Source organism: Monodelphis domestica, chromosome 2 (assembly GCF_027887165.1).
Source record: "Monodelphis domestica isolate mMonDom1 chromosome 2, mMonDom1.pri, whole genome shotgun sequence".
In the NCBI taxonomy this organism is placed as follows: Eukaryota; Metazoa; Chordata; class Mammalia; order Didelphimorphia; family Didelphidae; genus Monodelphis; species Monodelphis domestica.
The window spans coordinates 39950745-39972841 of NC_077228.1; the positions used below are offsets into that span (position 1 = coordinate 39950745).

The 22097-nt window shown below is 36.6% G+C and overlaps 1 long non-coding RNA gene across 1 annotated transcript in view; it reads left to right on the forward strand.

The window, feature by feature from the left end:
• The first annotated feature begins 11446 nt into the window (after positions 1-11446).
• Positions 11447-22097, forward strand: part of LOC103101716 (uncharacterized) — a 216881-nt gene continuing 206230 nt past the window's right edge. Inside the window, exons 1-3 of the long non-coding RNA XR_008916069.1 lie at positions 11447-11569; positions 14205-14374; positions 17666-17836. This is a non-coding gene — a long non-coding RNA (uncharacterized LOC103101716). The remainder of the gene's footprint in view (positions 11570-14204; positions 14375-17665; positions 17837-22097) is intronic.

Sequence of the window (22097 nt, forward strand, 5' to 3'; positions counted from 1 at the left end):
TTAAAAGACTGCCTGCCCTTTGATCCAGCCATACTACTGCTGGGTTTATACTCTGTAGAAGATCAAAAGGAAAAAGACGTGTGCAAAATATTTATAGCTATGCTTTTTGTGGTGGCAAAAAATTGGAAAATGAGGGGATGCCCTTCAATTGGGGATTGGCTGAACAAGTTGTGGTATATATTGGTAATGGAATACCATTGTGCTATAAGGAATAATGAACTGCAGGAATTACATGTGAAGTGGAACAACCTCCAGGAATTGATGCAGAGTGAAAGGAGTAGAACCAGAGAACATTATACATGGAGATGGATACATTGTGGCACAATTGAATGTAACTAGCAACAATGAAATACAATAATCCAGGAAAATTCTGAGGGATTTATGAGAAAGAACACTATCCACATTCAGAGAAAGAACTGTGGGAGCAGAAACAGAAGAAAAGCAACTGCTGGATCACATGGGTCGATGGAGATATGACTGGGGATGTAGACTCTAAACAATCACTCTATTGCAAGTAATATGGAAATAGGTCTTGATCAATGACACATGGAAAAACCCAATGCAATTGTGTGTTGGTTAAAGGAGAGGGTTGGGAGGAGGAGAGGGAAAGAACATGAATCATGTAACCATTGAAAAATACTCTAATAATAAAAAATAAAATAAGTCATAGTCTAATGGGTTGACATGCAAACAATTATGTACAAACAAGACATATGCAAGATAAATTGAAGGTCATCTCAGTGGGAAGGCATAAACATTAAAGGGAAGATTTTTTTATAGAAGGGCATTTTAGTTGGGACTTGAAGGGAAGCCAGGGAATCCAGGAGGTAGAGGAGATGGAGAGCATTCCAGGCATGTGGGATAGCCAATGAAAATGCCCCAAATTAGGAGATAAGAGTGTCCTGTGTAAGCAGATAACATAGTAAGGGAAGATTTGCTGCCTCAAGTGGCTAGAGAGCCATGTCTAGAGATTCTAGGTCCTGGATTCAAATGTAATCTCAGACACTTCCTAGTTGTGTGACCCTGGGTAAATCATTTAACCTGAATTACCTAACCCTCACCACTCTTTTGCCTTAGAACCAATACTTAGTATTAATTCTAAGACAGAAGGTAAGGGTTTTAAAATAAAGAACATGCTAAATAATAAAGATAAAAACAGCAATAAAGCTCGTGACAGGCAAAACTGAGCTGAATCTAATCAGATGAATTTTAACAGGCATAAATGTAAAGTTTAACATTTGAATTGAAAAAAAATGAACATTACAAGTATAAGACAGGGAAGGCATAGTGAGACATTAGTTTGTTTAAAAACCATGCAAACTAACAAACATTGGGGATTTTTAATGGACTGCAAGCTCATTCTCCATCAAAAATGCTATATTGCTTCCAAAAATTAATATAAAAAGGCTAGCTTTAATTACATTTAAAAGATTTACAAAATACTTTACAAATAATATTCCATTTTATTCTCATAAAAACCTTGGGAGGTAGCTGCTATTATTATTTCCATTTTATAGAGAAGAAAACTGAATTTGAAAGATTAAATGATTTGGCCAAAGTCACCAGCTAGTAAATGTCTGAGACTCCATTTGTTGTCTTCCCATTTTCTTGTCCCCAGGTCCAATGCTCTGTCCATGGTACCACATAGCTCCCAATACATTTTTAGGCTTCAGAGAGAGTGCTCAAGATGAAGAAGGTAACAAACCTGGTATACTCTATCCTTGTTGGACTGTAGCAGTCCAGGCATATATACAAATCATGAAAACATATAAGTACTCAAAAACCACTCTTATGAGCAATGTGCTCATTTCACCAGACTAATTTCGATGCCTTTGAGTTCAAATTAAGACTAACCTTGTGAAAGTCCAACCCCTCTTCATGGCTACACTCTGGAAGACTCTTTGTATTGCCAATAACACTCATTTAGCATTTATATCATATAAGGCTAATATACCTTAGGTCAAATGAACTCCTGATCTGGGCAGCAGCTATACCAATTATATTAGGATCACTTGTGCTTTGTGATGATTACCTTATAATGTTAATTTGTCTGTTAGGCCCCCCATTGATTGTCAATGTCCCTTCCCCCTCTTCTTGTAACTTCAATAAAAATCAGTATACTATGAGACTAAGATGGAAGCTCTTTACCACCAGAGCTAACTCCCTGTCAGGCTTACACTATACTCTGTGTCTTTGTGTCTTTCTTCTTCTCTTATGCTCTCCCTTACACTTTAACCCTTCGCCCATTATTCACTCAGTTCCCAGTTCCCCTTTTTGTGGGTGGACGGCTTCATAGACCATATTTGGTTGATTGTGTTTAGTTTTGGGTAACAAGTTTTAAGAAGGATATTGATGGAATGGAGATGGTCCACAGGAAGGTAGCCAGCTTAGTATAGTGCCTGGCACATAGTAGTTGCTTAATAAATATTGATTCATAGTGAAGAGCATCAAGGTCATGTTGTATATAGATTAGCTGAAGCAATTGGGCTCTGGATTGTTCAATTTCTAAGAAATGGTGGTGGGGGGCATGAGATCTGTGTTCATTGACATGAAGTACTCTCATGAGGAAGAAGGATTAGATTTATTCTTCTTGCCCCTCAGAGAACTCTAGTGACAACATGCTGGAATTACAAAGAAGCAAATTTATGATTCATCTAAGGAAAATCTCACTAGGAGAACTCTTCCCAAAGTGTAATAGGCTGTCTCATGATGGAGTAGATTTCTCTTTGTTAGGGATCATCACACTTTGGATGACTACTCACCAAGGATAATGTAAAAGGGGAATATGTTTTTTTTTTTGTGAGAAGTATAGTTGTAGTAGTGGAATCTAAAATCCTTTCTGATTCTGTGATTCTGTATGTGCAGATATAGCCAGCTCCAAGCTATGTTGATCTCTTCACTGAGAAGTATGCAGGAGAATGAGTTCTAGAGGCCTTCTCTCACCATTGATAGAGTATTGAATAAATATGGTCAGATTCTGTATGGCAATTAATCTGAAAGATAAGTTTCTAAATCCCTTGTAGTTTCTCAAAAGGCAGAGAGTATGGGGAGTGGGACTAAAGCTTGGGGCCATGAGTGATGATGTATGTATGCTTGCATGACAGATAAGTTATCAGAGTAGGACTTTAGTGGAGGGCCTCTTGATGGATACTGAAAATTACCTATCAATGTCTGCTTCTTAGAAGTGATAAAGTTAAACTCAGTTCATCATTTTAGATGAAAAGTGGTTCAGTGGCATTAATTGGGAATTATTCACACTTGAACTAGTGAATAACATCCTTTGGCTAGATAGACAGTGAGCCAATTAAGTGATTTTAGTTTCCCAAACATGAATTTTTGATGGTTTCATATTTACTTGTTAAATAGCTTTGCTTTTCATTGCCAACTTTTCTACTGAATTATTATGCAAAGGTGACTAATAGGTGAATAAATATAGTACAGACTAACACTGTTTGGCCCCAAATACCTTTTTGGCAGGGAAGCTGGGAAATGATTCACCATTACTATATAAGAAAGAATTTCATTATTGAGTTTTTATAATAAAATATTCCATTTACCAATGGAGAAATGGTACCCATAAATGATCATTGATCCATTAATTATAGCATTATTTTGACCCACTCATTCTGCAATTTTTCTAAAGACTCTTCTGCTTTTGCCTAGTTTGAATGAGTGAAGACATTTGAAAGTTCAAAACATCCATCAAAAAATTACTCAAGGCATTTCTTTCAAAAGATATCATCTTCCTGCCTTGTTGTGACTTACTCAATAAAATTTTGCACTGTTTCTAAATTCTTGTCCCATAAATGGATGTAGAGAATTGTTTGCTTTCCTAGGATGTGACCCATAATGGCACCAGAAAACGGGGCCATAATCAGTTGCAATAGAAGGAAACCAATGTGTCAAAAAACAGCTGAGTGACTAACTAAGAAATCAATCATTGTCTGGGTCTGTTTTATTAGAGTAATTGGCTATGATTTGCAGAATAATGGCATTGGTCCAATTGAGCATGTGTATGCTAATATGGTTAGAGCCCTCTGGCAAGAGATGTTAGTCAAGACTGCTAAGGCTGGGTTGGGGATAAAGTTTTAAAGAGACCAGGGGAAATAGGTTAATCTTGAATTCTTTTTGGCTTTGTAAGGTGGGGGAGGGAGATGAGAAAGGAGTTCTTCCTATTTGATTTACCAATTAATGGTGTAAAAATGTGTGGAATATTTTAATCATACCCTCAAGCAAATTGTGGTTAAAGCAAATAAAACCAATCAGAAAAGACCTGTCAGGCAGACCTGTAATGTTCAGTGTTTTGCATATTTCAAGTGTTAGATTGCTTTATTAATCAATATTGTCATATGGAAAAATGGTGTATGCAATATAATTATGTCTGTTGAGTGCCAATGGAATAGGAAATGGCTAGAGGCAGGAGAGAGGGTGCACTTGGCCAACTGATAGATTCTATAATGCCAAAGCCAACATGTTTGAAAGAAGTAGTATAATTTTTATCTACTGTGCTGCATCTTGTAACTTACCTGACAAATTTATTCAGAAAAGATGACTTTGTTGTTTTTTTTTTAAAACTAACTAGCGGGTTGAGAGAGATAATTAACAAGACTTCCTGTCTTTTCTCTCAGAACAGATGCCACTAATTTTTGAACTACAGCAAAACAGGGAGCTGAGTCTGAGGGCATGCATCTTTGGTTGATTTCTTTGGGTATAATGAGGCACCATTTGCATGCATTCCAGAAGACTGGAGGCCCAACTCTGCAGTCATATAGCTCCTCTCTAGGGAAGTGAGAAGCTAAATGTGTGAACCAGGGATTGTCTTGATGATAGAATATAGGATCTTGTAACCTGAAAGACTTTTTTTTCTATTTGAGAAGCAACTATTTCCTCTACTCTGATGCTTTTAGTTACATTGTTATATCATAAATTCAGAATAGATATGACCTCAGAATTCATCTAGTCCAATACTCTCATTTTATAGATGAGAACTCTTGAGGCCCAGAAAAGTGGTTTGCCCTGGCTCACAAAGTTACAAATGGACGGCCAAGATTTGAACTGTAGACCACGGAGCTTAAATCCAGTAATCTTTCTATCATAAATATTAAGTGGCACCTTAAACGTTGCTGTGATAAAATAATGAATTCTAACCCAGAAGATGTTACAGTCTGATGTGCTCTGTCAAATTGCAGGAACATTTCCAAAAATAGTTGAGGCAGGAATGAGCGTAAGACATGCTGGCTTCCAGCCCAATGCTCTATTCATGATACCATTTATCTCTGAGAGAGCATAGGGGCCTAACTGTGGAAGGTGAGCAGTGGAATTCAGCAACTTTGGAAAAGATGGGCTCATGTTGAAAACTGACAGTTCTCCAGATTTTCCCTTTGTTTATAAGAAAATACTGGCTGAGCCAAACCCATTGGATGAATGATACCTGACTTTTCAGGCATAAGGTTTTACAGCAAGTTTAACTGGTATTCCATAACCAGGGATCAGAGTAATTAGCCCAGGCAAATTCTGACAGGGACAGAAAAAGTGGTAGTAGAGGCAAGGCAAGAAGCACTTATTAAGCACTGCCTATATATATTGAGTACTGGAGACATAAATACAAGGAAAGAACTTGCATTCTAATGGGGGAAGAGGCCCCACAAAAGATAAATGAAAAGTAGAGGGGATAGAATATAGGTAAATATGTGGAGGTGTGATGGAAAAGTCCTGAGAGTCAGAAGCATCACCAAGAGAGCAATGAACCATGTTCAGCCTGGGTCTATCCTTAAAGTCAAGGCCTCCAGAAAGAACTTGCCTGTGGAGAAGGGGACTTCCATGGCAGAGGGGAACGGCATTTGAGTCATGGTGGAGAAGTTGAGAGAGTCAGAAGCACTGGAGTATTTTGAGTTTTAGAATTTTATTTAGGCATTAGTGGACAGGCATAAATCTGTGCTGCAAACTGGAATCTAGAAAGAGCACTTTAGAACCTAGAGAAGGCCAGGGCTAGTGAGTCCACATAGTGGCCTAACAAGGCTATTGATCTTAAGAATAAGGGCCATCTAGACTTCTAGTTCCAAGGCTCTTGATGCCAGAAGATCTACATCTACCTGGTTCTCACATTATCCATGAAATCTTGAGTAAATCTCTAGCTTCTTTTAAGTCTCAACCAAAATCCCATCTTTTAAAGGAGTCTTTCCCAATCCCTATTAATTTTAATGCTTTCCCTCTCTTAATTATTTGCTATTTATTCTGTATGAAGTTTTGTTTGCTTGTTGACTCTCCCATTAGACTATGAATTTCTTGAGGTGAGGGACTATCTTTTGCCTCTTTTTATATCCCCAGCATTTAGCCCAGTGCCTGGAACATAGAAGGTGCTTAATAAATGTTTTTTGAATTATTGACTGAAATTCCTTAACTACTATGAGTCTTAGTTTCCTCATATGCAAAAAAAAAGAGAGAGAGAAAGGAAAATAAAGGGATACAGCCTCACCTAGTAGAAAAAGCACTGGCTTTGAAATCAGAAGTCCTCAGACCAAATTTTATGCCCAAGTGTGGCCACTGAGTGGGTAAGTCACCCAACTGCCCTGAACCTTATTTATTCATTTGTAAAATGAAGAGATTGTTTTAGATGGCCTCCAAGTCCTCTTCTAGCTCTGAATCTATGATCCTGATACTTTTGGCGCTTATCTCTCATAGGAAAATTGTAAGGACCAAATTAGATAATGCATGCAAAGTCCTTTGTATCCTTAGAGTGCTACATGAACATAAATGATTATTAAAGTCAATTTTCTTTCCATGCAGCAAACTTTACTTAATAGTTTTAACAGGAGCAGACCCAACCAATTAACCATTCTCATTATATTTTAATTGAAATGACACTCAAATGGAGGATCATGGGATGACCATGAGCTAGTCCACAAAGCTTGTCTCTGGCCAATTTCATCATATCACAAAGTCACAGAATTATAGGAATTAAAACTAGGACTTGAACAATCATTTAATCTGACTTTTATTTAGAATTTTATTTGTTTATTACATTAAAATTCCCTGGTATTTCCCTCTCTCACTCCCTCTTCTCCCAGCACTAGAGAAGGCATCATTTGACAAAAATATATAGGTATATGTAAAACTATGTCTTTCTTGTTTCTATTTATCTGTTATTTATCCATTATGGAGATAAGTTAGAAGCCTATCCTATAAGATCAGAAGTGAAACAGGGATGCTCATTATCACCAATATTATTTAATATTGTATTAGAAATGCTAGCAATAGCAATAAGAAAAGAAAAAGAAATCAAAGGAATCAGAATGGGCACAGAGGTAATATAACTACTCCTTTTTCATTGACTCTCATTCAAGAGATGAAGAAAAGTGAAAGGGCTCTCCTAAGGCCACAGAAACATTAAGTGCCAGAGCTAGGTTTGGAAACCAGTATTCTAAATTTTGTGTGCCTCAGTATTTAACCCACTGAATCAAGGGTAAAAGGACTTAGAATCTTTTGGATGCTTGTAAGAGCTAGTTTCAGAGATAAAATGAAGAAGAGTAGAATCCAAAAATAGTTGTAACAGCCCATTTATTTAGGTAATCTGAATAATTAGGTAGATTAAAAACAACAAAAAAAATCCATGCACGAAATTTGCTATCAGTGATACGAGGCAAAGTTTCTAAAAGGCAGTGGGGCAGGATCAAAAGAATATCAGAACTATATAGTCAGAAAACCCAGGTTTGTCTTAGATACTTAATAGATGTGCAACCCTAGGCAAATCATTTGACCTCTTGGAGTTTTGATTTACTCTTCTGAAAGATGGGGATAATAAAACTTATTTATTGTCAGGAAAAAGGTTTGTAGAATATCAGACTTTTTAGATATGCGAGTTATCTGGAATCAGTAATTTGTGGATATTGTTCATTAATGCCTGACTCTTCTTGACCCAATTTGGGCTTTTCTTGGCAAAAAAAGTGACCTAACTGTAATGCCATTGGAAAAAGAAAAACCCAAACAAACATAGATCTAGGTCAGAGTTTGTCACCCAGTTATGTGCTACTCTTTGTGATCCCATGGACCACTGCTACTCTTTGGGTTTTCTTTTCAAGGATATTGGAGTGGATTACCATTTCTTTTTCCAGTGGATCCTTTTGTCAGTCAGAAGTTGTGATCTGCCCAGGGTTACACAGCTAGGAAATGTCTAAAAAAAGCTCCTCCCCCTCCCTTTCCTTCTCTTTCCTTCTCTTTCCTCTTACAACAGAGCCTCCCATGATGTTGGCACTCAAAAAATATTTGTTGATTAGTTGATTCGTGTTCTAAACATGAAGTATGAGAGAATAATAATTATGGATCTGGGAGTACTAAGGACATCGCTTCTTCCCATCTGAACTATGGGGGTGAATGGGGTATTCAGGGAAGATTGTTACCTCTGGGAGGAGGACTTTCTGCACCCTTTCAGAGTTGCTTTACTCCTTTGGTGCCCCCCCCTGTCACCCAGCTCTCGCCTGTGGCTCCAAGAAGTTGCAGCATACATAGTGGCCACACTGCAGTAAACCATCTTGGCAGATGGGCAAAATCAGGTTGTGGAGAACCGACAGATCTCAAACCTGTCGTGAGTCAGGGGATGCCTAGGGGAAGCCTTTGAAAACTTGCCTCCATGTAGTGGGCAGATGAGAATTATTTGTTCCAATAGGCTTGAAGGCAGCTGAAGCAGATGCTGGAAAGCGCCTAGAATTTAGATGCTGTCATCTGCTACATCCTGAACCATCTCCAGTTACTTTGTTGTGTCACTGGACTTTTATGACTGGAAGAGAGAATGAACCTGGTGACTTTGTGAAATTTTCCTTCACTTAAAGCCAATCCTTGAGCAAGACAAGACATTACCCCATGATACCATTGGTGTTCTTCAAAAATGAAGAATGGACAGCACCAACAATGTGGGAAAACCAGATGGTGACCACTCCTAAAATTATGTTGCAAATACTTAACTGTTGACATGCCATATTCTCTGAGTAGAATACAAACTCCATGAGGGCAAGGACTGCTTTTCATGTTCCCTTTGTATCCCTGTGTGTTTTCTATGTATTTGTTGTTGTTTGGTTGTTTTCTGTCATGTACTTATTTGGAGTTTTATTGATAAAAATACTGGAGTGGTTGCCATTTTCTCCTCCAACCCATTTTACATATAAGGAAACTGAGGCAACAGGGTTAAGTGACATACTCAGGGTCACACAGCTAGATAGTAAGTGTCTGAGGCTAGATTTGAGCTCAGGATGATCAAATTGGATTTTGACTGCTGTGGTATTGCCTCATCCAACAGTATCTAGTTCTGACTGAAGGAGAGAAAGCTGGTCCTGGGGATGGGGAAGTGATATGGTTGGGATGTATAGGACAATATGTCTTTTTTTCCTGTGTCCATAGGACCATGTAATTAGCTCCTTCCTGTGCTTTGAAAAGGAAGGACAATTTAATAAAGTATGATATAATTTTCATGAGTCTATTGTCAGATTAAAAATCATTCATCTCGATACAAACACCAATGAGAATTGAGAATTTATAAAAAGATATTAGAAATTCTAAAACATAATCTAAAGCCTTAAATATCTGTTGCTCAATTATCCATCCACATAATACCTACTGAAGCCAATCTTAGGATTATCACCAAAAATTATGAAATGAAGTAGAACAAAAGTGTGTTTTTCTGATGATGATTATTTTTAAGCTCTTATTTTCTGTCTTAGTATCAATTCAAAGACAGAAGAATGGCAAGGGTTAGCCAGTTGGACTTCAGTGGCTTTCTGAGGGATACATGACTAGGAAGTATCTGAAACCAAATTTGAACCCAGATTCTCTTCACTCTAGGCCTGGTGTCCTGTCTAGTGTTCTATCTAGCTGCCTCTCTCATAATTTTATTAACACCAGCTATTACCTTGCAGCTTAGAGAAGGTCCAAAGCTATCTTCTCTGCATAGATCCAAGAGTTATATCAATTGTCAATATCAAAGATTTTTGTGATGATAGCTATAGGCATTGTCCAGATCATCATTATACCCTTGTGCATTTATTGCTTTATGTTGGTAAAAAAACTTTTCAAATTTTTTCATTTCTAGGTAAAATCAAAATAGATGGGCAGAGAGGGGGCACAGTGGGCAGAATGCCAGGTTTGGAACCAGGAAGATGTGAGTTAAATACAAACCACAGACTCTTACAATGTGACCCTGAGAAAGTCCCTTCATCCTGTTTGCCTCAGTTTGCTCATCTGTCAAATGAGATCGAGAAGGAAATGATAAATCATTCCAATATCTATGCCAAGAAAATTCTAGATGGAATCACAAAGAGTCAGCCACAAAAGAAAAAAGGAACCAGAAAAAGAAATCAGAATTCATCATTATATTGCATCAGATAAGAAAATAAATCCACAAAGGCCAGTTAAATAACATATTTCAGAATGTGATTGAAAGAGCTTCAGATTTGGTCTTAGTCACTCTGGGATCAAATCTCAATTCTATCATTTATTGAGTCAGTGTCACCTTAAGGAAAACATTCAACTTCTCTTGAATGTATTTTTCTTGATTGTTCAATGAGAAAGCTTGACTAGAAGGCCCCTAATTCAGTGGGAGAATTTTTTATTAAGTACTTACTATGTATTAATCATGGAGGAAGTCAGTCAATAAGCATTTATTAGGGACACAACTTAAGGAGCTCATATGGTAGGGGTAGGGGAGACAATATGAAAACAATCGAGTACTGGGCAGCTAGTTGGCAGGGTGATAGAACATGGGGTTTAGAATCAGGAAGATTCATCTTTATGAGTTGAAATCTCCTTAGACAAACTATGTGTGTGACTTTAGGTAAGTCACTTTTAATTCCATTTGACTCAGTTTTTTTCTATAAAATAAAGTAAAGAAGGAAATGGCAAACCACTCTAGTATTTCTGCCATAAAACCCCAAGTGCGGGGAAAAAAAAGATTAGGACATGACTGAATAACAATGACAAGAACAAGATATATTCAGTGTAAATAGCTGGTATTTTCTGAGGGAAGTCAACGTGGGAATAATTAAGGAAGGTTTCTTAGAGAAGTTGGAATTTTATTTAAGTCTTATAGAAAGGAAGACAGAGAAGCTAGTAGTCCAAGAAGAGGGGGCAGAATGTACTAGGCATGGGGAATAAAGTATATGAAAACTGGAAAGTTACAAAAGTACCAAGTTGCCCAGGACTTTAAAGTCAAATAAAATATTTAATATTTATTAGAAATTATTAAAGGGGATGTCTCTTTGTGTTTGTGTGTGTATGTCTTACATGAATTGACCTATATATTTTAAGAAGATAGGTTTGATTAAAACAACACTGAGGTACCACATAAACCTTATTAGACAGGTCAATATGGCAATAAAAGAAAGTGGATGATGTTGGTAGGTATGTGTCAAGATTGGAACATTAAGGCATTGTTCATGGAATTTTGAACTCATCTAAACATTATGAGGAGAAATTGGAACTTTGCCCAAAGAGCTATAAATCTGTGAGCCAAGGAAAGGTAACAGAAGACTATCGCAATAGTCCAGCTTTGCCATAACATGTCCTGTTGCTGAACTTTGGCAGTGTGAGTAGAGAGAAGGAGTAGAGCATGTTTACAAGAGATGTGAAAGAAATAACTAAACTTGGCAATAGATGTTGGATATGTAAGGAATATATGTAAGGAGTTGAGAATGATACTGATATTTGAGGATTGAGTGATTGGGAAGATGGTGGTCCCCCTGACAATGACAGAGAAGTAAAAGAAGAGGATGGTTGATGGGGTAGAGAGCGATGATGAGTATTTTTTCTGATATAGTGAGTTGAAGTTCATATATGCAGAATATGAAATTTAAGAATCTAGTAGACAGTTGGTGATGAGGGCCTAGATGTCATGAGAGAAGTTAGGGTGGATAAATAGACCCCCAAATCATCTTCATACAAAGCTTTGTAGAGGTAGAAGATGAGATGACCTGGGACTCTAAAGCTGTGTCAGACACATTTTATTAATTTTTTTGGCAATAATATATATATAATCAGGAAAGTTTTGAAAATACCAAGTTAACCAGAACATTAAAGACAAATAAAATACTTAATATTTATTTGAAAGAATTAAAGAAGGGTTGGTGTCTTTGTCTTCATATGTGTATATTTTATATGAAGGGCCCTCTATTTTTCAGAAGGTAGATTTAATTAAAACAACACTGAGGTACCACCTCACACCTATCATATTGACCAATATGGTAGTCAAAGAAGCTGGTAAATATTGGTAGGAATCTGTCAAGATTGAAACACTAGGGCATTGTTGGTGGAGTTGTGAATTCATTCAAACATTTTGAGGAGAACTTGGGACTATGCCCAAAGGTCTATAAATCTGTGAGCCAAAGAAAGCTAACAGAAGACTATCAAAATAGTCCAGATTTGAGATAATTTGTCCTGTTGCAGAACTTTGGCAGTGTGAGTACAGAGAAGGAATAGAGTATGTTTACATGAGATGTGAAAGAAATGACAAAACTTGGCAATAGATGTTGGATATGTAAGGTTAATACAAGTAAGGATTTGAGAATGATACTGTGAATGGGAGTTTGAGTGATTTGGCACAAGGTAGTTCCCTTGAAAATAACAGATAATTCAAAAAAATATGAAGGTTTTTGAGCTAGTGAGAGATAATGAGTTTTGTTTTGGCCATGGTGCGTTTGAGTTGATATCTTCTGAATATGAAAATTTAAGATGTCTAAAAAGCAGTTGATGAGGACCTAGATGTCAGAAGAGAAGTTAGGGCTGGATAAATAGATCCCCAAATAATCTCCATAGAGAGTTAAATTAATTAAAATATGGTGTCTGATAAGATTAGCCAGGCAAAACAGTATAGAGCTAGAAGAAAACATGACCTGGGACTCTAGAGCCATGTTACATACTTTTTAGACAATTTGTAGAGGGGAATATAGATGAAAAAAGATGAATTTTGATGAAGTGCAGGGAGAGATAATGAGTTTTATTTTGGACATGATGAGTTTAAGTTGATTATCTCTTGAATATGAAAATTTAAGATGTCTGAAAGGCAGTTGTTGATGAGGACCTAGATGTCAGGAGAGAAGTCAGGGCTGGATAAATAGATCCAAAAATCATCTCCAGAGAGATGATCATTGAATCTGTGGTGTTGATAAGATTAACCTGGTAAAATAGTCTAGAGCTAGAATAAAAGATGAGTTGGGACTATAGAGCCTTATTTCAGAATTCAGAAAAGATGAATGTTGATGAGTTAGGGAGAGATAATGAGTATTGTTTTGGACATGGTCAGTTTGAGTTGATATCTCCTGAATATGAAAATTTAAGATATCTAAAAGGAAGTTGGTGATGAGGACCTAGATGCCAGGAGAGAAATAAGGGCTGGATTCATAGATCCAAAAAATTTCTCCATAGAGATGATCATTGAATTTGGGAGGTCTGATAAGATTAATGAATCAAAACTTCATAGAGGAAGGAGGTATTATTACCTGGACCTCTAGGGGCCTGTCAGACACCTTTGGCTCAATGCGGTGACCTGGATGAATATCCATTAAGAGACAGAGGAGAGGTCAAATGTGTAAAAGATGATGGAATATCAACCATGAGCAGCTGCAACATACCTTTTACCTTTTACTCTAGGAGCTTGGGTGATCTGGCACATTCTGGTTCCCTTGACAATAACAGAGAAATGAAAAAAAAAAGATGAATGTTGAAGATGTAGGATGAAGTAGTCTTCAATTCCATTTTACTGGCATCCATTTACAAGAAGCCTTGTTTTAGGTCTGACTTAAAGTGATATCACCAGGATAGAGAATAGAGTTCCTGTTCTATAAGAGTTTGTAGCCTGGTGGGAAGACAAAATGTATTTGGATTACTCTGAGACTAACAAAAAGTGACAAAAATAGAGAAGAGGCACAACATGCTATGAGAAATTCCAGAGGAGAGAGATATTATCAAGCAGTGGAGAATAGGGAAAAAAATAGGGATTAGGGTTTTCTCGCTTTCTCTATCATGATAATTTCCTTAAAATCAGCTATTTCTCAGTAGCTGGGAAGGTCCAAAGCTGTCTTCTCTGCCATGGATTCAAGAGTCATAACAATAGTTAATATCAAAATATTTTGTCATGATAGCTGAAGCAATTGTCCAAATCATCATCATACTATTATGTATTAATTACTTCAAGTTGGTAAAAATTTTTCCTTTTTTATTTCTAGGTAAAACAAATTAGATGGACAATGAGGTGGCACAGAGGACAGAGTGCCAATCACTCCTATATCTATGCGAAGAAAACTTTAGATGGAATCAAAGAGAATCAGACAGAATGGAAACAATGGGACAATAAGAAGAAACTAGAATTCATCATTTCATTTCATCAGATCATAAAGTAAGTCTATAAAGGCCAATTGAATAAGATATTTTATTATATGGTCAATAGAGCTTCAGATGTGGTCTCAGAGGCTCTGGAATCAAATCCCAATTCTAAGATTTACTGCCTCAATGTGAACTTAAGGAAAATATTCAACTTCTCTTGAATTCACTTTTCTTGACTGTTCAATGAGAAAGCTGGAGTAGAATGTCCCTAATTGGGTGGGATATTTTTGTATTAAGCACTTCCCAAGAATTAGTCATTCAAGAAGTCAGTCAATCAGCATTTCTGGAGGACCTTAAGGAGCTCACATGGTAGGGAGAGACAATATATGGAAACCATTGGGTACTAGGCAGCTAGTTGGCAGGGTGATAGAGCACTGGGCTTAGAATCAGGAATACTCATCTTCATGAGTTGAAATCTCCTTAAACACACTATGTGTGTGACCCAGTGTAAGTCACTTAATTTCCATTTGCTTCTATTGCTCCTCTCAAATGAGGTGAAGAAGGAAATGGCAAACCACTCTAGTATTTCTGCCATGAAACCCCAAATGGAGAAATAAAGGTTCAGTCATGACTGAACAACAATGACAAGAACAAGATATATTGAGCGTTCATGGCTGCTGTTTTCTGAGGGAAAATAGTAGCAATGGGAATAATTAGGGATGGTTTCTTATAAAAGTTGGGATTTGCTTTAAGTCTGGAAGAAAGTAAGGCAGGGAAGCTAGTAGTCCATGAAGAGGGGGCAGAATGTTTTAGGAATGGGGAAAAGCCATGGAAAAGGAACACTGCTAAGGAGATAAAGTATATTGTGCTCAGAATAAGAATTTCAATAATCCTTGATTATAGAATTTGTAGAGGGGAATGAAGTATATGAAATCTGGAAATGTAGGCAAGTACCAAGTTGCCAAAGACACTAAAGTTGAATAAAATCATTAAATTTATTAGAAATTATTAAAGAAGGTTATGTGTTTTTGTGTTTGTGAGTATGTCTTAGATGAATTGACCTATATTTTTTAAGAAGATAGCTTTAAATAAAACAGCACTGAGGTACCACCTCACCCCTATCATATTGGCAAATATGACAGTAAAAGAAAGTGGTAAATGTTGGTAGGAATGTGTCAAGAATGGAAAATTAAGGCATTGTTCATGGAATTTTGAACTCATCTAAACATTCTGAGGAGAACTTGAAATTTTGCCCAAAGGGCTATAAATTTGTGAATCAAGGAAAGGAAATAGAAGACTATCGCAATACTCCAGCTTTGAGATAATTATGTCCTGTTGCAGAATTTTGGCAGTGTGAGTAGAGAGAAGGAGTAGAGTGTGTTTATAAGAGGTGTAAAAGAATTGACTAAACTTTGCCCCAGACATTAAAAATATGGTATGAATATAAGTAAGGAGTTTAGAATGATTCTGAGGATGGGAGCTTGGGTGATCTGGCACATTCTGGTTCCCTTGACAATAACAGAGAAATGAAAAAAAAAAGATGAATGTTGATGAGGTAGGGAGAGATAATGAGTTTTGTTTTGCCCATTGAGAGTTTGAGTTGGTATCTACTGAATATAATAATTTAATATGTCTAAAACACAGTTGGTGATGAAGGCTTAGAGGTCAGGAGAAAAGGCAGGTCTGGATAAATAGATCCAAAAACCTTCTCCATAGAGATGATCATTGAAGCTGATGGGGCTGATAAGATTAACAAAGCAAAATCTTATGAAAGTAAAAGATGAGATGACCTGGGACTCTAGAGCTGTGTCATCCAGTTTTTTTTTAATTAGTAGATTTAAATAAAGCATATGAAAACAGGAGAGTTAGGAAAGTACAAATTTGCCAGGGAATTTATAGTTAATAAAATTTAATATTCATTAGAAATCATTAAAGAAGGTTGTGTGGCTTTGTGTTTGTGCATGTAAGTTTTATTTGAGGGAATGTATATTTTCAAGAAGATAGGCTTAATTAAAACAACACTGAGGTACCACCTCACACCTATCAGATTGGCCAGTATGTAGTCAAAGAAACTGGTAAATGTTGGTAGGAATGTGTGGAGATTGGAAAACTAAGGTATTGTTGTTGGAATTTTGAAGTCTTCCAAACATTCTTAAGAGAACTTGGGACTTTGTCCAAAGGGCTATAAATCTTTGAGCCAAGGAAAGGTAACAGAAACCAAACACAATAGTCTAGCTTTCAGCTAATATGTCCTTTTGCAAAACTTTGGCACTGTAAGTAGAGAAAAGATGTAGAGCATGTTTTCAAGATATGTGAAAGAAAGGACTAGTCTTGGCAAATAGACTTTGGATATGTGAGGTCAACACAAATAAAGAGTTGATAATGTTACTGTGGATGGGAGTTTGAGTAATTCGGCAAAAGGTGGTTCCCTTGAAAATAACAGATAATTCAGAAAAGATGATGGTTAATGAGGTAGGAAGAGATGAGGAGTTTTGTTTTGGCCATTGGGAGTTTGATTTGATATCTTCTGAATATGAAAATTTAAGACATCTAAAAGGCAGAGGGTGATTAGGACCTAGAGATAGAAGAGAAATAAGGGCCGGATAGATAGATTTAAAAATTTATACTTAGAGGTGATTATTGAATCTGTGTGGTCTGATAAGATTAACCAGGCATAACTTTATAGAGGGAGGAGATAATATGATCTGGACTTCTAGGGTTCTCTCAGACACCTTTGGCTCACTGGTGTCAACTGCATGAAGATCCAAAAAGAGAGACAGGGGAAAGGCCAGATGGATAAAAGATGATGGAATATCCACCATGAGCAGCTGCAAAGTCTATTTTACCTTTTACTCAAGGATACTATCAACCTCTTTTGGAAGTAGTCTTCAATTCCATTTTACTGGCATCCATTTACCAGAAGTCCTGTATTAGGTCTGAGTGGATAGGATATCAACAGGATAGAATTCTTTCTCGTTCTACAAGAGGTTGTAGTCTTGTGGGGGAGAAAAATGTATTTGGATCACTCTAAGACTAACAAAAAAGTGATAAAAAAGAGAAGAGGCACAAAATGCTATGAGAAATTCCAGAGGAGAGAGATGTTTTCAAGCAGTGGAGCATAGGAAAAATGTCTTAAGGGTTAGGCTTTTCTACCTTTCTCTCTCATGATAATTTCCTTAACATCAGCTATTTACTGGTAGGTGGGAAGGTCCAAAGCTGTCTTCTCTCCATGGATTCAAAAGTCATAACAGTTGTCAATATCAAAACATTTTGTCATGAAAGCTGGAGCTATTAACTAAATTATCATCATACTCATGTATTTATTGTTTCAAGTTGGTAAAATTTTTTTCCTTTTTATTTCTAGGTAAAACCAAAATAGATGGACAGTGAGGTGGCACAGTGGACAGAGTGCCAATCACTCCTGTATTTATGTGAAGAAAACTTTAGATGGAATCACAAAGAATCAGACATAACAGAAATGATGGGACAACAAGAAGAAACCAGAATTTATCATTTCATTCCATCAGATCATAAAGTAAGTCTATGAAGGCCAATTGAATAAGACATTTCATTATATGATCAAAAGAGCTTCATATGTGGTTTCAGACACTCTGGAATCCAATATGAATTCTAAGATTATCAGATTGGTCAATAGGGAAGTCAAAGAAACTAATAAATGTTGGTAGGGATGTGTCAAGATTGGAATCTTGCATCACTATTCTTGGAATTTTGAATTCCTCTAAAAATTCTGAGGAGAACTTGGAGATTTACTCAAAGGCCTGTAAATCTGTGAGCCAAGGAACAGTAATAGAAGACTATGTCAATAGTCCAGTTTTGAGATAATGTCCTTGTTGCAGAACTTTGGCTGTGTGAGTAGAGAGAAGGAGTAAAGCATGTTTACAAGAGAAGTGAAAGAATTGACTACACTTTCCATGAGACATTAAATAAATGTTTTGAATGTAAATAAGAAGTTGAGAATGATACTGAGAATGGGAGCTTGATTGATTTGGCCCAATTTGGTTCCCTTAAAAATAACAGGAAATTCAAAAAAGATTCAGGTTGATGAGGTAGGGAGAGATAATGAGCTTTGTTTTGGACATGGTGAGTTTGAGTTGATATCTCCTGAATATGAAAATTTAAGATCTGTAAAAGGCACTTGGTAATGAACCCGTAGTGGTCAGGAGAGAAGTTAGAACAGGATGAATAGATCCAAAATTCATCTCCATTGGGATGATTAATGAAACTGTGGGTGCTGATAAGATTAACCAGGCAAAACAGTATAGAGCTAGAAAATAAGATGATCTGGGACTCTAGAGCCATGTTAGATACTTTTTAGAAAATTTGTAGAGGGGAATATAGTATATGAAAATATTAGAGTAAGGAAAATACCAAGTTGCCAGTGACTTTATACTTTAAAAAATTTTAAAATTTATTAGAAATCATTAAAAAGGCTATGTGTCTTTGTGTTTGTATATATTGTATTTAAAGGAATATATATTTTTTAGAAGATAGGTTTAATTAAAACAACACTGAGATCCACCTCAGACCTATCATATTGCCCAGCTAACAGAAAACTATCACATTACTCCAGCTTTCAGCTAATATGTCCTTTTGCAGAATTTCGGCAGTGTGAGTAGAGAAAAGGAATAGAGTATGTACACAAGAGATGTGAAAGAAAAGATTAAACATGGCAACAGACATTAGATATGTAAGTCAACAAAAGGAGATGAGAATGATACTGAGGTTGGGAGTTTGTGTGATTTGACTCTATGTGGTTCCCTTGAAGAGAACAGGAAATTCAAGAAAGATGAAGGTTTATGAGATAGGGAGAGATAATGAATTTTGTTTTGGACCTGGTGAGTCTGAGTTGATATCTCCTGAATATGAAAATTTAGGCTGTCTAAAAGACTGTTGTTGATGAAGACCTAGAGTTAAGGAGAGAGTTTAGAGATAGATAAATAGATTCAAAATTCTTGCCCCTAGAGATGATCAATGAAATTGTCTAGGTTGATTATATTAACCAGGCAAAATAGTATAGAGCTAGACAAAAAGATGACTTGAGGCTCTTGAGACACTGTGTTAATTTGTAGAGGGGAATAATTTATACGAAAACAGTAAAATTAGGAAAGTACAATGTTTCCAGGGAGTTTATAGTTTAAAAAAAACCCGAAAATCTCTAAAGAAGGCTCTGTGTTTTTGTGTTTGTGAATGTATATTTTATTTGAAGGAATGCATATATTTTAGAAGATAGGTTTAATTAAAACAAAACTGAGGTACCATCTCAAACCTATAAGATTGTCCATTATAGTAGTCAAAGAAAGTGACAAATGTTGATAGGAATGTGTCACGATTGGAACACTGAGGCATTGTTGTTGGAATTTTGAAGTCATCCAAACATTCTGAAGAGAACTTGGGACTTTGCCCAAAGGGCTATAAATCTGTGAGCCAAGAAAAGGTAACAGAAGAAAATCTCAATAGTCCAGAATTCATCTAATATGTCCTTTTGAAGAACTTTGACAGTGTGAGTAGGGGGGAGCAGAGCATGTTTACACCAGATGTGAAGGAAATGACTATACTTTGCATTAGATATTGGAAATGTAAGGCCAATAAAAGTGAGGAGTAGTTGAGAATGATATAGATGATGGGAGCTTGAGTGATCCAGTTCAATGTGGTTTCCTTGAAAATAACAGGAAATTCAAAAAAGATACAGGTTGATAAGGTAGGGAGAGATAATGAGTTTTGTTTTGGCCATGGTGAGTTTGAGTTGATATCTCTTGAATATGAAAATTTAAGATGTCTAAAAGGCAGTTGGTCATGAGGAACTAGATGTCAGGAGAGAAGTTCTAGTTGGATAAATATGTCCCCAAATCATCTCTATATAGATGATCATTAAATCTGTGGGGGCTAATTAGATTAATGAGGCAAAACAGTATTGAGCTAGAAAAAGACAAGACCTGGGACTCTAGAGCCATGTTTGACACTTTTTGTTAATTTGTAGAGGCAAATAATTTATATGAAAACAGGGAAGCTAAAAATGTAAGAACTTGCTAGGGACTTTATTGTTTAAAAAAATTTAATATTTATTAGAAATCCTTAAAGAAGGCTGTGTGTCTTTGTGTTTGTGTATGTATATTTTATTAGAAGGAATGTATATTTTTAAGAATATAGTTTTTTTTTTAATTTATTTTTTTTTTAAAACCCTTACCTTCCGTCTTGGAGTCAATACTGTGTATTGGCTCCAAGGCAGAAGAGTGGTAAGGGCTAGGCAATGGGGGTCAAGTGACTTGCCCAGGGTCACACAGCTGGGAAGTGTCTGAGGCCAGATTTGAACCTAGGACCTTCCGTCTCTAGGACTGGCTCTCAATCCACTGAGCTACCCAGCTGCCCCCAAGAAGATAGTTTTAATTAACACTGAGGTTTAATGATTTCTAATGAACATTAAATTTTTTTATACTATAAAGTCCCTGGCAACTTTGTACTTTCCTAACTTTCCTGTTTTCATATAAATTATTCCCCTATAGAAATTAACAAAAAGTGTCAAACATGGCTCTAGAGTCCCAAGTCATCTTTTCTTCTAGCTCTATACTGTTTTGCCTGGTTAATCTAATCAACCCAAAGAGTTTTATTGGTCATCTCTGTGGAGAATATTTTTGGATCTCTTTACTTAGCCCTAACCTCTCTCATGACCTCTAGGTCCTCATCAACATCTGTCTTCTAGACATCTTAAATTTTTATATTCAGGAGATATCAACTCAGACTCACCAGGTCCAAAATAAAATTCATTATATCTCCATATAACCACCTCACACCTATCAGATTGTCCATTAGGGTAGTCAAAGAAAGTGGCAGATGTTGATAGGAATGTGTCAAGATTGGAACACTGAGGCATTGTTGTTGGAATTTTGAAGTCATCCAAACATTCTGAAGAGAACTTGGGACTTTGCCCAAAGGGCTATAAATCTGTGAGTAAAGAAAAGGTAACACAAGACTATCTCAATAGTCCAGCATTCAGCTGATATGTCCTTTTGAAGAACTTTGACAGTGTGAGTAGAGAGAAGGAGTAGAGCATGTTTACACCAGATGTGAAGGAAATGACTATACTTTGCATTAGACATTGGAAATGCAAGGCCAATAAAAGTGAGGAGTTGAGCATGTTTATAAGAGATGTGAATGAAATGACTAAACTTGGCATTAGACTTTGGACATGTAAGGTGAATATAAGTAAAGAGTTGAGAATGATACTGAGGATGGGAGCTTGAATGATTTGGCAGAATGTGGATCTCTTGACAGTAGCTGAGATTCAAAAAAGATGAAGGTTGTTGAGGGTAGGGAGAGATAATGAGTATTGTTTTGGACATGGTCAGTTTGAGTTGATATCTCCTGATTATGAAAATATAAGATATCTAAAAGGCAGTTGGTGATGAGGACCTAGAGGTCAAGAGAGAAATAATGGCCTGATAAATAAAATCATTTCCATAGAGATGAACATTGAATCTTTGTTTTCTGATAAGATTAACCAAAGCAACACTTCAAAGAGGGAGGAGTTAATATGATTTGGACCTCTATGGCCCTCTAAAACACCTTTGGCTCACTGCTGTGACATGTGTGAAGATCCAATAAGAGTCAGAGGAGAGGTCAGATGTGTAAAAGATGATAGAATAGTGACCACGAGCAGCTGCAAAGTCCTTTTTACAAACTTTTACTCTAGGATGCTATCATCTCCTTTTGGAAGTAGCCTTCAATTCCATTTTACTGGCATCCATTTACCAGAAGCCCTGTATTAGGTCTGTGTGGAT